Source organism: Amphibalanus amphitrite, unplaced genomic scaffold (assembly GCF_019059575.1).
Source record: "Amphibalanus amphitrite isolate SeventyFive unplaced genomic scaffold, NRLGWU_Aamphi_draft 000109F_arrow, whole genome shotgun sequence".
Classification (NCBI taxonomy): domain Eukaryota; kingdom Metazoa; phylum Arthropoda; class Thecostraca; order Balanomorpha; family Balanidae; genus Amphibalanus; species Amphibalanus amphitrite.
In genome coordinates this window covers 80,892-97,614 of record NW_024881604.1, presented here as the reverse complement: position 1 = coordinate 97,614, position 16,723 = coordinate 80,892, and the positions used below count along the sequence as shown (strand labels likewise).

General features: G+C 53.1%; 1 protein-coding gene across 6 annotated transcripts in view; it reads right to left on the bottom strand.

Annotated features, from left to right (window-relative positions):
* Positions 1-16,723, bottom strand: part of LOC122380890 (nuclear migration protein nudC-like) — a 72,953-nt gene that overhangs the window by 33,393 nt on the left and 22,837 nt on the right. The window lies entirely within an intron of this gene.

The following is a 16,723-nucleotide window of genomic DNA, read 5'->3' as shown; positions in this document are numbered from 1 at the left end:
TTGGTCCGCTGCGCTGTTCCAGCCGCCAGCCGCGAGTCAATGGCCGTTTAGACTAGAGGGAGTTGATTTTAGAGCAAGGGGAACTAATAAGGGATCATAATTTGTACGCCTGCGCCTGACAAATAATTCGTCGAAAAAAGAAGGGGTGGTTTGCCTTCTTCCGATCGTCAGATCGCCTGAGACTGAGTCTGACCAGGGGGTCAGGTTTGCGAGCTATGTCTATGGCGATGCAAAAGCAAAGTGAAGTGAATTATATTGCAACAATATAATTAAAATAACAAACCTTGACGCGCTGTCAAAATTCCGTGTCTCCGCTAAATTATGTAATCGTACTACTGCCGTCAGCCGAGCCATACAGGCTAGGTTGCAGCCTCCTGACAATCCGTCGCTGCCGAAACGCTCAACGGCATACGAGCCGCAGCCAGGCGGGCGGTGACTTCGCTCCCAGCCCCATACGGTGTCGCTCGCTCGTGACCCATGGCCCATGGGGTTGCCTCATCTCTCCCGGCGTGACCATGAATGAGCAGACTGCTGAGAAGACTGCATGCACCTGGTTGGCGTGACAGAGCCCACGACGCCCGTGCATCAACGACTGCGATAGCGTCAACACCATAAGCTATGCTAATCTTTGTTCTGTGAATATGTATCGATGCAAGATGACCCAAATGATACGTCGGACTCAGTCCGGTTTTAATCTAAACACGGGAAATTCATGACGTTATACAATTTTTTGGATACAAGTCAAAACTAGGTCGAAACGCAGTGCCTTAACTGAAGAACTCAGAGACCAAAGAATTCAACTAATCTTAGCGAAAAGCTGGTTCATCAATTTTGTACGCTTGCTTTCGTCAACTGAAGCAAACCAAACCATTGAAACCCTTCAGCTCAGCCTTCAGCGGCGTGACTCACACACAACGCAAGCGAGACGTCTTTGAACTCCTCATCTGGCATACCTGGGCTAATGAGTACCTAGCACGGCTGTTTTTCATCCGTGATCCGGTCACCCGCGGCGCCTGCCAACAACAGGCCGATGACGTCAGCGGTGGGGGTGACGTCAGCGGCGGGCGGGCGGCGCTCCGGTTTTCTCCGTGCGCACATTAGAGCTGCTGAGTGGAGCAGGAGCCGGCAGATCCGTGTCCGCAGCTGAGCCGCGGTCGGGATCGGTGTGAGGGCGGTAAACTGGTAGAGACGGAACGGGAGCAGCAGCCTAGCCCGGCGGTGCAGGATGTGCCACTCCGGCCGCAGATAGATTGCCTCAGATCAACACAATGTCCGGTGCCCGGGACCGTAGCATCAGTGCCTCTGTCGAGCTCAGCTCAGCCCCAGTCTCCACACAAGTCACACGCAGATCACTGAAGAGTAAAAACTCGTGACAAATGATCATCCACGAGACCCCCAAACTACGTGATGGTTGATGCCTCCGTGTGAACCAGCAGAGATCGCACGTTTTTCTGAATTCATGGCGGGTCTGTCCCGACACGTGAGCTGTGCCCGGGGCGGAGCGGTCCCACGGGCCTGTCCTACAGCAAGGCTAGTGCGCCGAGGTCCCTCCGTAACCGTCAGTCCACGCTCAGTGGCAGGCCATAGCGGCAGGCCAGGGCCTCCAGCTGCAGCAGGTCAACGAAACGCAACGAGCAGAAGTTGATCTGCAGGCTCGTCAGTCATCACGCCATCCCGAAGCTCTTACATAAAAACCACACAAAGCGAGTTTCTAGTAGATCCGGAATGTCCAAACTCTAAGCTATGGGCACGGTAACACGCTACGCGCCAGATCAACATAAGCGCATTATTAGTTATGCAATAGGCGGTTCATTGCTGATATCTGCGTCGACATTCCGCACTTGGTTCTGCGAAACGCCATGTACCGAGGTCAGTCGGCGTAATCTGCTAACGCTCTTCGCTACATGTTTTCCTGTAACCGCTCGTTCCATCCACAGACAAGTTTGCTGACATCATAATACGGAAGACGATAGCATCCAACAACAGGCATAGATCTGGGTCATCGATGGCAGAGAGCCCAAGAATCCGTGGATAACACGCTTGTGTGGACGTAAGCACATGCATGGCACCATTCCACACCTGAGGGTGGCACGCCGAGCCACCTGCGTGCCGCGAGTAGTCCAATCCGATCCCCAAACCGAACCATCATCGCCTGTCGGAGGTCCACCGAACGGGACCGGGGAAATCCCAGTCACTACCGTCGGAGCCGGCGGGTCGCCCCGGGTCGGCTCCGGATCCGCTCCGGGTCGCTGGCCCCGTTAGAAGACACCGTCAGCTCTGACCCCGCCCACGCCACGTCCCACTGCCCGACCCACGGCTTTTCCATGGCAACGTCAATGGATCACGACCAGCCGAGCCCAGAGCGCGTGAGAGCGATCAGCAGCCTCAGTAGCACTTTCCATTCACCAGGCACGTCCGGCCGACACAACGGGCGGAGAGGGCCGGACAGAGGAGAGGAGAGGAGACATCACCGAGCGGCACAGAGGGCGGCGCCCCCGCACATCGGACCCAGCAGCGTCCTGGGCCACACGATGGCGGCACCCGACACGGATGCCCCCAGGCTCGGCCAGAGGTGCCAGGAGGCGGCCTGTCTCGGTCTCCCCCACCCCTCCTGGACAGAGGTAACACCCAGCTGGCGCCGGCTGCGGCCGCTGACCCGTCATTACCTCCACAGCCACACGGCTTTATCGGCTATCCACCGCTGCCGTCACCGTCGCCGCCTCAGTGGCGGCACTTACCATCCACGGGCGAAAGAGCGGTCCGGCAGTGATGACAGGCTGATAACTTCGCCACCGTTTCAAAGAACGGACAACAGGCACAGAGACGCCGGCGTTAACAGTAATGACCAGCGGCAAAACACGGGGAAAGGTGTCCCTTCTTTCCAGAGTAATGTCCTGTGATTGGTGAATCACGGAAAGGACATCCATGGTTAGCTTGTAGATGCTTCACAGCCTACGATATCTGTGAGCCAATAAAAGCAAGAATAAAATGCTCGGGTCGGTTCATGACTTTACATGGAACTATCCTGAACAATTTGGGCCAAATTGGTCACGATTATAAATCATCGATATCTGTCAGCCCCAAGCAGCCTATCTTACCTCCGTTTATCACATAATATAAACTGAATACCAATCCATCATGGGGCACCCTACGAGACCGTCAAACTCCACCGGCACCCAGCGCGGGTCGGGGAAGGAGCCGCGATACCGACACCCGCCACTCTCTAACGGAACGCGTGCTGTGCGACCCGGTCACGAGGCTGACCTGAAAAGTAAACCCAAAAGGCGACGAACTCTTTTCACCCGGGAAAACAATCATGAAATAAGTGAAATGCTTCAAAGAAGTTTAGCGCTTGAATAAAAAAAAACATTTTCAGAATAACGCCCTGCCCTTTGAAGTAAGCGGAATAAAACATCAAACACAGCGGCTAGAAGCCAGCGGCAATCAAGCAGCTTATTTCAGATAGGTCTTTTATCGAAGGACAACATAACAACCACCCTCCATGATTAACTGCGCCTGGAAGGCACTGCTGCCGGGAGCACGGGGGCGTCAATGGCCACCGAAGGCCCCGGTGCTAAGTGGGGCCGCGGGCGACTGGACTCACTGCCAGCCCCCATCTCCGCCGGCGGTGTGTGCCAGCAGGTGTGCTGTGGAGCGGGCGGGGGAGATACGGGCCGAGGCGGGGCCGTCCTCGCCGCCGGGCCCGCCACCACACCCGGAACCCGGCGGCCACAGTAGGTACCCGGCCGGCGCGGCGGCGGCGCGTGGCACACGGAGCCTTCACGGTCTGCTGACGGCGGGGCCACGCCGACCGACGCCCTCAGAGACACATGAAACGACTGGGGTCCAGTCCGTGTACCCACTGTCCGGTTTCAGTGCTATTTCTGACATTTATACGTTGGAAAGATAAAATTCTGCTGCTTGTAATGTGACAAAAATCAAACGCGACAAAAGGAAACATGAACATGACGGTCGATAACCCTATTATTGGTTTTGCTAAGTGACCTTCACGCCTTTCTTTCTTACGTACAGGTGCAGGCAGTGGAAGGACCTACACCACCTTATTTAATAACTTCATGGAACTTCCTGGTTACCTGTCGCTAACGCCATTTCACTGCCATGATAAGCACCATTAACAAATCAATGGCGATGAAAAGGGCTCGAATGCGGTGGCCTGGACAAGTTTCCGTCACCAGTTGATAAATAAAATGAAAGTCACGTCTCTAAAAAGTCGGCGGACGGCAAATTGCGAAACTCTCTATTTGCCGTCGACTCTCCCAGCTTCGTCTCTCCCTCTCCCTCCCTTCGTTCCCACCAGATTATCACGCCCACTCACATTCACTTCTGGGAAAACCGTGATGATTCAATCGCCGTTCCCACATTCCTCCTTTACGGCCGTTCATATGCCTCCGAATTCATTTTTAGCCACCGTGCCAGTCTTGCCGCGGGCGATGCGCCCCTGTCCGGTTCCGGATTCCATCCGAGGCCGTTGTGACGTCACACGGAAGTGGCTCCGCCCGCGCCGGGCCGCTCCTCCGTGGGTTTCTGACCGTCTCATTGGGGCCATCGCGGCACCGTTAGCACCGAGCTGCTGCATCCGGCCGGCAGCCGGCTCCGCCCACACCGTATGACGTCACACCGGTATGACGTCACACCGGCCGCGGGTCGGGCGACGTCAGCGGGTTGCCAGAGAGGCAGGTCCGTGCTTCTGCCCTTTCACCCAGCACGCGGCTCAGACGACCACGATAAGATCATGAACTTTCTCAGGAAAAGGATCAACTGCTACCAACGAATATAGGACCATCTCTAAGGGCGCGTGCCTAAGAGACGTCACACCGCTACCACATAATTCCCGATAAGAGTCAGTACATTCACCTACCGGTTCAACACTGCCAATTAGGGTGCCCAAAACTCGAAAATGGTACCCTGTGGCCACCAAGCGGAGCTGAAAAAAGATACAGGGTCCGGCCACAAAGGTCAACAACTTTCAAAAACCATCCGCTGAATTACTTGGTTTTGCAGTTTCCTGTGAAAGATTTCAGCACGCATGGATACAGCATAGGAGAAATGCATCATGATACATGCCATGGTAATATGCTCACTGTTATCCACCTAGTTAGACCTACACTGCCACCGACACATCCAGCCACCTTTGGGCGTCGCACTCAGCATCCCTAACAATCACCTCCCGCGGCCAGTGCACCTGACCCAAGCAAACATGATTTTACCACATTCGCGTCGCTGATGAACTTATAGCTGCACTCAGCTGTTTTTAATGGGACAATAGAACGTTGGAGCTGCGATAAGGGTTTCGACACCCAAGTGGGATATAATGTTACGGAGCGATCCCGGGTGCGATCAGCGTCCACTTGACCTGTCTCAGGGTACATAACAGCTAATCGCTGATACAGGTAAACAAACATTAATGGAAGGCTATTCAAAGCTATTCCTAAGACAACCGCGGTGACACAGCCGGTTGTCTTGGATGACCAATGACCATTGAGCAGGCCTTAACCACTGACAAGCTATTCATTAGAATATCTTCTATCGCACTCCAGCATCTAGCAAAAAAGTTTCAATAGCCTTTTTCCCTGTTGATGGAATATTGTAATCATCACCGCGGCCTCCACCCCCCCCCAAAAAAAAAACTGCGGTTAAGTTCAGCGGCATTTGGAGGAGTAAGGTTCACCACCATCGCGACGCTCGATTTTCATTATTAGAAAACGTAAGGCTTTAATTACTATTTCCCAACCGTTCGCAGTAAATACATACAATTGAGCGTAATAAAAAGCTGACTAGGCCCAATAGAACAGGGACGAGCATTGATTCCTAATTTTAAGTCCAAGGACAATAGCTAATACTAAAAAAAAACTGACAGCATTAGACAGAGCCCAGTTGCGCAGCCTGACCTTCTTAGAATAGCACAATAATCCTAGAAGATAATGCTCCTCGGACAATGAGACCTCTCGCTGGCCAGTTCCTCCAGCGACCGTCGCGTGGCCGAGCTCCGCCACGTCACGGCGACCTCTGACCGACCCTGTGACCCAGGGCTATATGTCTGTGACCCAGGGTTATATGTCTGTGACCCAGGGCTATACGTCTGTGACCCGCGGTGACACAGCCGAGGATGACGTCATCGGCCGGCAGAGGCGACAGTTTCCTTAGAGCGCGTGTCATCATTCGCAGAACTCGGGACACGGTGAATCACCAGCGGGTATTCTGCCACTGTCGAGAAATCTCAGTATCTACATACCTACCGACCGAGTCATCGAAATTAACATGGGATATTTGCATTGTAGTAAGAATACCGAAATCAACCGTTCGGGTTGTCTTGGATGACCATTGACCAATGACCATTGAGCAGGCCTTAGCCACTGACAAGCTTTGGCTACTGCGACTTATTTATGAAGGTTAAACTAGTCACCGATTATTAATTTCCCTCACATTTTCAGCACAAAAAAGCTAAATAGGAAACTGGAGCCATTGATATCAATGCCTAGCCAATCAGAATAACTAATGCACGTCCTCGGCTGCACGACATTCACTGGGTACCTCGGACACGAGTGGCAGAACAATTGGACAACTTTATCAGTTATCGGCCTATCTTCTACAGCCCACGACCAGGTAAATCGGCTCGACTGTCGCTAACGCATTGGACGTGGCTTCCCAGCCATCTAGCAAGCCGTGTGCAGTGCGCACCGGCTGTCTCGCGTCTTCTGCGCGGGAGGGTACAGACAGAGGTGGGCAGTGAGGGGCGCGGCGACTACAGCCGACAATATGGTCAACTTCCGCACACCACCTATCGACAATCAGTCACCGGGTGACCTATCATCGACAGGAGCGGGTAAACGCCACTGAAAAACACCGGCTATTGTAAGCGGCGTGGGTCAGCGCAGCGGTGGCCGACCGACCACGTTACGCGCACGCACCGATCGAAACTGACCGAAAATCAATCATTCAATAGGAAGTAGCGTGCGTAAGGAGTCACTCAGCAATGACCCCGTTACACAGTGCCGGGCGGAAATTTATGATCACCCATTAGCGGAGCCGCGCGTTTCCATTAACTTACCATTGCTCTGTCACTTTTTACAGACTTAATTTTTATGTGACTGTATTAGCAAGCCAGTCATTCATTACCTTCACTCCTAAAATAGCAGCGCACTTTAAAGATCGTATGTTCAATGTTCAGTAGATATGAAATGGGGTCAATGGGTATTATTTTGATCTTTATCCTTATTTTATTTTCGCGACAGATCACTAAATCACATACATCAAAGGTAACTTGATATCCTTACCAGTTACCATGTCATTGTTCCTGTCTATTATGAATTTCACACCATAACTCAAATTTCACGGCTCAGATACTTACCTGGAAGATAATCAGTTTCACACCGTATCAAAACATTTGTCAGGTAGGCCGGCTCACCAGCCTATCACGGTCTCTGCAGACGGGACCGTTCAGATCTCTGGGTCACTCAGCACCCAGGGACACCGGTATTCAATGGCAAAGACAGGAGTGTGTGTGCCCTGGTGTCGCTGTCTTGGCAAGGCAGCATGGCAACATGGGCGACACCGCGGCAACGGTGGGTTCGCAACTGACCGCTTTTGCTTATAGTGGGGAGAATGTAATGACGGGTGATAAAATGATGTATCGATGACTAAATGGCATCTGTGCAATGCATAACCTTTTAGACACACTGTACTAGCTATGTACTTACTTTCATGACATGCAGTCTGTTTCGAAAGGGCCATGAGCGAAGACGGCTTGCATCGTCTGAGGTAATTTTTTCGCATCCCTCTACAAAACTCATCGCGGTTTTCAACACCATGTAAGAAAGCCGCAGGTACAACATCGGGCAACATTACCCTTTTGTCAGAGAGCGAACATTTCTGCAGCTCAGTATACAACACAACAACCAAGGACGCGCCAATTGATGGCTGACCCGACCGGGTGGCTTTCTCGACGTCTTGCTAAGCTATACCATCACACCACCAAAACGCCTTTCAGTCTTTTGTCGAAGACCAACAGGCGACAGCTAAGCTCCTGTCCAGGCGCGAATGTCCCATTCCTTAGCACCTAGGATCGATTGCCGGTACTAGCGGAGGGAGGGCATCAGGGGAACCCATAGCGCTGCGTCTCACCATCCGTCACGCGCCGCGCGGCCTCCGACCCTGCCGTCACCGGCTGGCGGAACAACGCACAGCGTCGGTCGGTCGGTCCCCGGTCAACGCACAGCGCTGCTTGGTCGGTCCCCGGTCAACGCACAGCGTCGGCCGGTCGCCGATCCCGAGTCGCATCATTTACATCCGACCGACGTACCGCGCCGGGCCGGCGACACCGCGGCGCCACCGCGCACCGTTACGGCTCATTCTCTGCGCGTGTGACGGCTGCGCAGTTCACGCACACACGCACACACGCACACACACAGAGGCCGGTAATGGGCGTCACTCGGCGCCGCTGGCCACCAATGCCGACCGGCCGCCGCTTGTTTACGGCAGCGCGGTGCGCGAGCGGCCAGGTTATCCACCTTTACCAGCGGCCGGTGCCCGGGGAGGCGGTAAAAATTGCGGCCCCGGGCCGCCGGCGCACGCAGGGTCACTGGCCGTGTGCGTTACTGCGGTCCGTGGGCTAGTGGAGATGTCTCTGGTCGCCTCACTACTGGGACAATGAGATGCGGACATGCTGGTAACGGGACGGATAATGAGGCTGTCGACCAGATAAATGAACTGTGAACTTGGCGGAGCGGAGAGATAAGGTGCTCAGTTGCGAATGACAACAACTGCACCTCGACAAAGGAGACCTACAAATGACTGCAGGACTAAAGCTCAATTGCGCATTTAATTGCGAAGATTGAAAACCAGAAATTTGCAGTGTTGCGATGTCGAGCTAACGATTTGTGAGAGGGGCAGCCGGTGTAATTGAACACACCAGAAGATTCTGCAGCCGACACGGCCAGTGGGCTGACAATGCAAGGTCACTAATCTAGAACTTCCTGCAGATCCGAACACTCACGATGAGAAAGCTTCCGATTAACTCGATCATTACCGTGTTACTCATGCCGTCGCGATTAGAATTACGCTGCTCGCCAGAGGGAATCCAAACTAGCCTGGTGAGACAGGCAGCCGGCCGTTCAGTGTCGCAAGCTCTCCCAGGGATAATTGGCAATCAGCTGTGTAATTTATTAAAGGGTTTAAGAGGGTTCCGGAATGCCGAACATCCACTCAAATTATTATATAAAATATTACATAAACATATTGTTAACTTCCATGCCGGAAATTATTGACATTCTTCCCAAAAAGTCATCAATGGGAGCTTAAAGCTCAGCCAAGGGAGCTGAGGCACACCAACTGACTAGGTAACCAGACCTGCATTATCAGCAACTAATGTAGTTGTTGCACTACAAGTAGTTGCACGCGACGCCGATCGTTCAGCGGCGAGCGGCAGCGGCCCACACGCCTGCACACACTCTCAGTCAACAGCGGCACGCACACGCACTGACGCGGGCACGCACACGCACAGGGCCGAGAACAATGTGAACCAGAAAGGGTAAGCACTCCTACTCAGGGAAAGTGGAGGCGATTTGTCAAACTAAATGTCCTCCGACGGAAATGGGCCTGCCACCGCCGACAACTCAATCGGCGGCCGAGGCTCGCCTCCAGTTCACATTTACCAGGGTTTCCGGGTAGCCGTGAAGACAGTACGACTCTAGATTAAATAGTTGACGCAACATATAATTGCTCACAATTTATAACTGAGGTGGCGATGTCATTTTCATAAATATCATTTCATTAAAACACACGCTAAAATAATGAAAAGTACAAACAGTCAAAAAAATACCAGAGTAATGCAATAGGTTGCATCATGCTAGCATGTCCCATGCGTACGGCGAGTAATATATCCGAGAATATAAATAATTCATTCTGATTGGGATTCCCTCCATAGACACTCGAATAGGGCACAGGGTGCCGATGTTACCCGACACTGAACAACGAACTAGGTATACATTAACCCGCGCCCCAGTGGCGGTCTCGGCCAACTTCGCCCTAGTGAGGGGGGGCATATGTTACCACCCACCTCTAACTCAAAAACTAAGAGGGCTAGAAAGACGCGGTAAAAAGCAGTCGATAGCTCTCAATACGTACGTTTGAAAGTATTTCAGTCATTTTTCACCTTAGAGCAATATTGGGGTCACCAGAGGTCATCAAAGGTCAAAATTTGCCAATTGTCATTATATTTTTCAGAAAACATGCCGCTATCTCAGGAACTATGGTAGCTAGAAAAATGCATGGAAAAGCAATCGATAGCTTTTGAACTCTTCTTTTGAAAAGGTCATTATCAATATTGTCCTCAGGTCAACGGTTTAGCCTCCAGAGGGCAAAAACTCCAAAAATAGCTGTTTTTACGAAAAGTGTTTTTCGACAATAACTTTCGACTACAAAAAGCCACGACATTTCTATTGCCAGAATCGTGTTCCCCTCACCGAGACGCGTCGAATGAACTATAATTTGACCTTGAAAGGTCAACTTAAAAATTTGACCTCAGGTCAAGGTCATGACCTGACCGGAAAAGGTCATGTTGCATATCAGTCGATGCGTCTCAACAAGACAAACACAATTAGGCCATCCCCAGCGTCCTATCTCTTTCCAATCGCGAGTTATTGGCAAAAAACTGTTTGTAGCCTCAAATGACCTCGGATGACCTTTCTAGAGGCTATCAGCAAAAATGACACCTTGGTCATCACGAGTGGACTAAATCATTGTGATTCTGAAATATTTGGACTGTTCCTATGCGTACACACGGATCTAGAGGCATTTTCATTTTTCTCCATTGACTTGTAATGGAAAGGTCATGCCACTGACCTGACCTTAGGTCACGGATATAAAAAATCCGAGATATACAAATTGTAGGCTCCCATAACAGCATGCAATCCACCAAGTTTAAAACCTTTCTGACAAACACTGCAGGCTGGACATGATTGCAAACTTTTTTTAAGGCTTGGTCAGTTAACTTGACCTGGTGACCTGACCTGACATGACATGGGGTCAAAAATTTCACACATTGTCCAAAATTGATGTACCAAAAGCTACCCCAAGCGGCGCGGCGTTACGCGCCGCGGTTTTTTATTCACACGCGAAAAACGCGACAGGGTGGTAACATATGCCCCCCCCCCCACTGGGGCGAAGGTTAAACATCCAGCTATGGCGAGGTGAGTTTGTAACATGACACAGGCAGGTCACTACACTGGTCAAGGCGGCCCCGTCCCCGATCGGGCCACGGACAGGCGGCTCAGTAGGCGCGTATGGCAGACGAGGACGCCGGGACAGTTCCGCCCTCGACTGGCTGACGAAAAGGCAGCGATGGGGGCTTTACCGTGTCAGATCACCAGGTTACATGTCGTACTGAAATCAGTAATTTGCTGGAATGAGCGCCACCCGAAATGCGGGCGGCCGGTATATCAACACTGGCACAGGCCACACCGGGGATATTGCTCCGACTGATTCCAGTACTCTGCAGAACTGTTCGTTTAACTCAGCGGCTCACTTGCAGCCTGCCTAACCTCCTAGGCCGCGCCGCGCCGCCGCGAGGAGCCCGCCTCCCGGTCACCAGAGCCCATTCAGCAGCAAAAGGTCTGACTGGTTTCTGCATTCTGCAGTGACCCCGTCCAGTCCCCTTAGAAACGCCCTGGCTTGTGAAAGTAAGGCCACGGGCCAGGGCACACCACCCGACGAAAAGGGAACTTTATAATTAATCCCCCAATGCAACAAGGGCAAATTCTACACGAGTCCGGGCCTCGCCAACTTATCATAGCACGCTTTATCCGGCCGAGCGTGATCAGAGTTTAGGAGACATAAGATGGCATTGGACAGATCAGTCATACGTTGTAAATTGTCCAAACTACATCATGTTGGCCTAGATGTCATTCTGCAGTCAGCATTGCTTAGGAAATCGAGAAAAACATGTTATCTTTTTAAGAATGAGCGGCCTAGAACTTTTTGAAGCCGGGCACGGAGTGTGGGGACAGCGTACGTACCTGGCACAAGATGTAAAGACAACAATGGCAGTGCCAGCCCAGGAATGTTAGGGCACGGCTAGTGGCGCGCCCGCCGGGGATGCCCGGATGGGTATGGGAAGGAGTGGGCCGGACCAAACCAGGTGCACATACCAGCTCAGCGCCAGATGCCCGACCACCTCCTCCACCCGAACCATATATGGTGTGCTGCTGGGGGAAGCCAGCACCTTACAGAATCGAGGGCGTCTATTCAGCGCTTCCACCCGAGGCTGATACACAAACACGGTGGTCTGCCAAGTTCACGGACAGAGGTGAGACCGTGGTCAGTGGGAAGGGTGCAGGGTCGGATCGACCTCTGCTGGCGCGGCTCACGACTGGCCGCCGACTCTGTGACCTCAGCGCCGCGGCCGGTCAGCGGCACCCCCTGAACAGGTACAGCCGGCCAGTCAGCGGACGGGAGGCAGTCTATTCCGACGAACAAGACCTGCTCACTGCTCAGGAGGTATAACGTTCGCACCAGCAGCCCGAACTTCAAGCAGATAGCAGGACCCATACTTCCAAAAAGGTGATAATATGACAAAGCCAAAGATAACAGAATATGTATCGGAGAATTCCGCTCCCGAAAGAGGTTCCATTGTTATAACAAGCATGATGATGGCAATAAACTTCATACTTAGCGAGCATACAAGGAAAATGTTAACCTCGGTTGCGCTCAGTAGAACTTCTGATCTCAGCCTACGTGCCAAAATGAACATTACCGTTATAATGCACATGGCGTTTGAGAAATGATAAAAAGTGGTAAGTAACATGCATACACCTTACATAACATCTCTATGCGGCCTCAAAACACCTTCCAAGGCTCAAGACAGTTTCGGGAAATAGCTGTTTGGCAAAACCGAACGCAAGATAAGACGCAGAAATCAAGATCCGTGGAGCATGAGCCCCTCCGGAAACGGAAGGGAATGGTCCGCCAAAATAAAAAACAGACAAAAGGATAACTGAAACACGCCCTGATCTGTAACCGCATGCACACAGCCTCCCGTTCACCGGATAAACACCGACCTAATCCCGGCTGATCTCTTGGTACACAGACACGAGGGCTGACATGCCCAAAGTTGCCGAGTCTTGTTTTCCCGATAAAAATGGACAATATGAGGAGAACGCTGACTACAAATTCCAGTAGAAGATCCCATAGCTTGTGTCCTGGATCTCCAAGTGAAGCTGATTAGCTTCATACTCTAACTAGTAGCCATCTAACATGAACACAAGGACCTGCTGAACGCGCGCCAATCATCATCGTGATAACGATTAGGATTTGAGCGCGCCACCATATCAGAGTTGGAACGGCATTCGCTTGTTAATCGTTACCAATACCAACTGAGACCCACCTGACGACTGTAGGCATCTCATGACGGCCACTCCCGACACCCCGTCTCACGCCGGTGCCAGTCACGGAAAAACCGTGCCGGAGACACGGTCCCGGCCCGTCCCCGTCCCACCGGGTCACGGCTCGACGCGCCGGCCGCCACAGCCGTGGTTCCGGCGCGGCGCCGACACGACAGACGCGTTATAACAGTCTCAACCAGTCATCCAGGAGTGGGATGGGTGATGTAAGGTTTTCACGAGGAGTTGAGGAGTCGGTATCTATCTCCACTGAGTGATCTCGGAGCTCCTATACCCTTCTGAACTCTCCGTTTAAAACACATTTATTCAATGTTTCATTTTTTGTTCGTGTATTGGGTCTTTCGGGCGCGCCGACTACAAAGGTCATTTTGCGCCCATTCGATAATGTCTCAAGTTCAGAAATATTTTAGCTGTCATCTCAATAATAGCAACATATTTCAGCATTTGATAGCCTGGTGGAGGTTGCAGTTGCAAAGACTGGCGAACCTGTGATTCAGCTCATGGCAGCCCCACCGGTCTAGGGAAAACATCGACACGGCTCGCAGGTATGACTCGAGGATCGGGTGCAGAAATACCTTGGCGCATGGCGTCCATGTCATTTCGCAGGCGCTCCAATACCCAACACTTCTACAGTGAGAACAGTTACAAAAACACTAGTTTCAAAAACAAAAGCAGCATACCATGCAGAACTATTATTTCCTTGTAGATTTCTAATGACATTACCGGCGAAGGCGGAGGAAAAGAACATCCCTCAAATAACAGCAAAAAAGGCGAAAATGGGTCCGCTGTCATCTTTCATAAAACTTCCCCAAGCATGAAATACTGATTGAAATGGAAATGCGACTCCCACCTCATCAAAGCAGCGGTGAAACAGCGTCACTTAAACGTCGGATATATCGTGCGCATCACCTCAGCTATTGAAACCATCATCCCGTTGAATCAGGAATTTGCAGGTGATTTTGTACGACCTGTCCTCGCTGGGGGGGCCGCGCAAATCCCATCGGTCCAAGCTGCTAACCTCTTCTCTTCAGCCAGCTTAGCCAACAAATATACAAATATAATATCGCAGCGATCTAAGATTGGGCGTGGGTATCACGTAGTTGTGCCTTCACATTTCACTTGCAGTGCGCGAAGTATCAATACTGGCGTTCGCCATGCCTCAGTTTTGCCTTGAATAATAAAATCCCTCTGCGCTGCGCAGTTTGCACAAGCCATTAGTTGCTGCAGCATACCTCACAGTGATGAGTACGGAGACACGTTAATTAGATGTAAACTACGCACAGGTATCTGATATTATTTCAGCATCACTTAAAATAGCATAAGAAATTTAAATGCCACATCTTAGCCGTGTCGTCGTTCTCTGCAGTAATTTTCTATTTAAAATTATTGCCCTCGATAAAAAATCGCCCCGATCAAAATGTGGTGAAGTGATTGCATACCACATACCTGTGTTCATTGTTCGGGGTTCACTCTGCATAACCGAACGCGTCCAACTGCAAATTTTCCGGGAAACGAGGGATCATCGGACGGGAAACGCGCCGTGCTGTCTCTATCGCTGCTAATCCGCACGCTCAGTGCCCATCATCAGTGACCACCGCCCGGCGACTCTCACCAACTCTTCGTTGCCACCCGGCCGGAGCGGAGAACCGGCCGGCGGCGCATGGTCGGTATGTGCGTGTGTCGGCTCGCACCATCTCCCAATGACGGTAATCCGCCGGCTGTCAGCTGCCGAGAGCCGTCGACAGCCGGGCCGACGACTCGTCTGGTGGGAATCGGCCGCGCCGGGTCGACGACCGCCGCCGGAGACCCGCTGTCGACGGCACGGCGGCCGGGCGAGCAGGCAGACCGCGACACCGCGGAACGGGGCGGTCTGCAGAGCGCCGGCCGCCGCTGTCAAAGAACGGGGATCATCGCTGCAGGCCGAGCCGACAGCGCCGCCTCTCCGAGGCCACAAACGGACGCTGAAAACGACTGATCCAGACAGAGTGGACAGAAGAGTTATCGGCTTATCCGCCGTCAATGCTGCAAATGGGTCACTCAGACCCGGACCGGTAGCGGAGTAAGCCGCTCAGGAAAAGACGCCGTCACAGGAAGCGTCAGCTCACCACTCTGCGGGGTGTCAGCTCACCACCCCGGTCTCTCATGGCGGTGCAGTAGGAGCCGGAGGGGCTCGGTCCGCCGCCGCCGACCCCGGCTCCGGGCGGAGACAGAGGCGGGGGGGGGGGGGGAGCGGAACCGGACGTGTCCGGCCGCGGAAGTCGGGCTCACGGTGCGTCAGCCGGCGGAGCGAGGCGTGGTCAGTGAGCTGCGGGCAGGCGGCACACAAGGGCGCCTCCAGCCGGCGGCATACAAATCCTTCATCACTTCCTGACGGACAGTTCGCCCGTGAGCAGTCCGCAGCGATCGGAATGAGACCCCTCACAGGACCGCTGCAGGTTACTGGGGCAAACACGGCCACTTGACCACTCGGACTGGGTGGTGTTGTGCAACACGCCATGTGCCACGCCAAGTGACACGCTTTGCCCGGAAAGTGCCATGGTATCTGCCCTCGTTTCAGTCAACACTGCGGTCCGCCCACTTTCAAGGAAATCTAATCGCTGCTGGAGCGGTTCAAATAATCCACCCATTGCCGGATCGGCCTCCATCAGATATCGGCTGCAAACACTGGCGGTGGCAAATAGCGGCTGGCGGGCGCAAAGGCCGCCCAGGTCCGGCCGGACCGGGGCGCGGCGACCGACACCTGGTACAGTCATCTCAGAACCGCCGCCGCCCCGGCAAATCCGGCCCGAACACACACGAACATACACACACACGCGCGGCTCACGGTCAGCGCGGGCCGGACACGAAAGGTCACTGTCAGACCGGGGCGGCGGGAGGGGCGGTTCAGACCGGGGATAATGTGGGCGGCTGACCGAGGCTGGGGGAGGGCGGCTCGGCAGCAACTCAGCCGGATATGGCACAGCGTGGGCCCGATACCAGAGAAACTGAAGAACGGCACAGCTAAGCTGCAGCATGGAGACGATGTTACAAGGGATTGTAAGGTACCTGAGTTGCCACGACAGCTACCTGGGAAAGGTCAGGGCTGGTGGGTACGGCTCAGAGGATCAGCCCAAACCGCCCGGATTACAGTCAGGCCGACTGAAGGCTCTCCGATTCATGGACACACGGCGACGTTATCAGAAACGTGCCTACTTGCAAAATAACCGGCGGACGGGGCGCAAGACAGGGACAGGCACGACGGTGTCAGGTGCTGCGGCCGGCGGCTCAGAGAGCGACCAGACTGGAACGCAGATAATGACCCCGCTCAG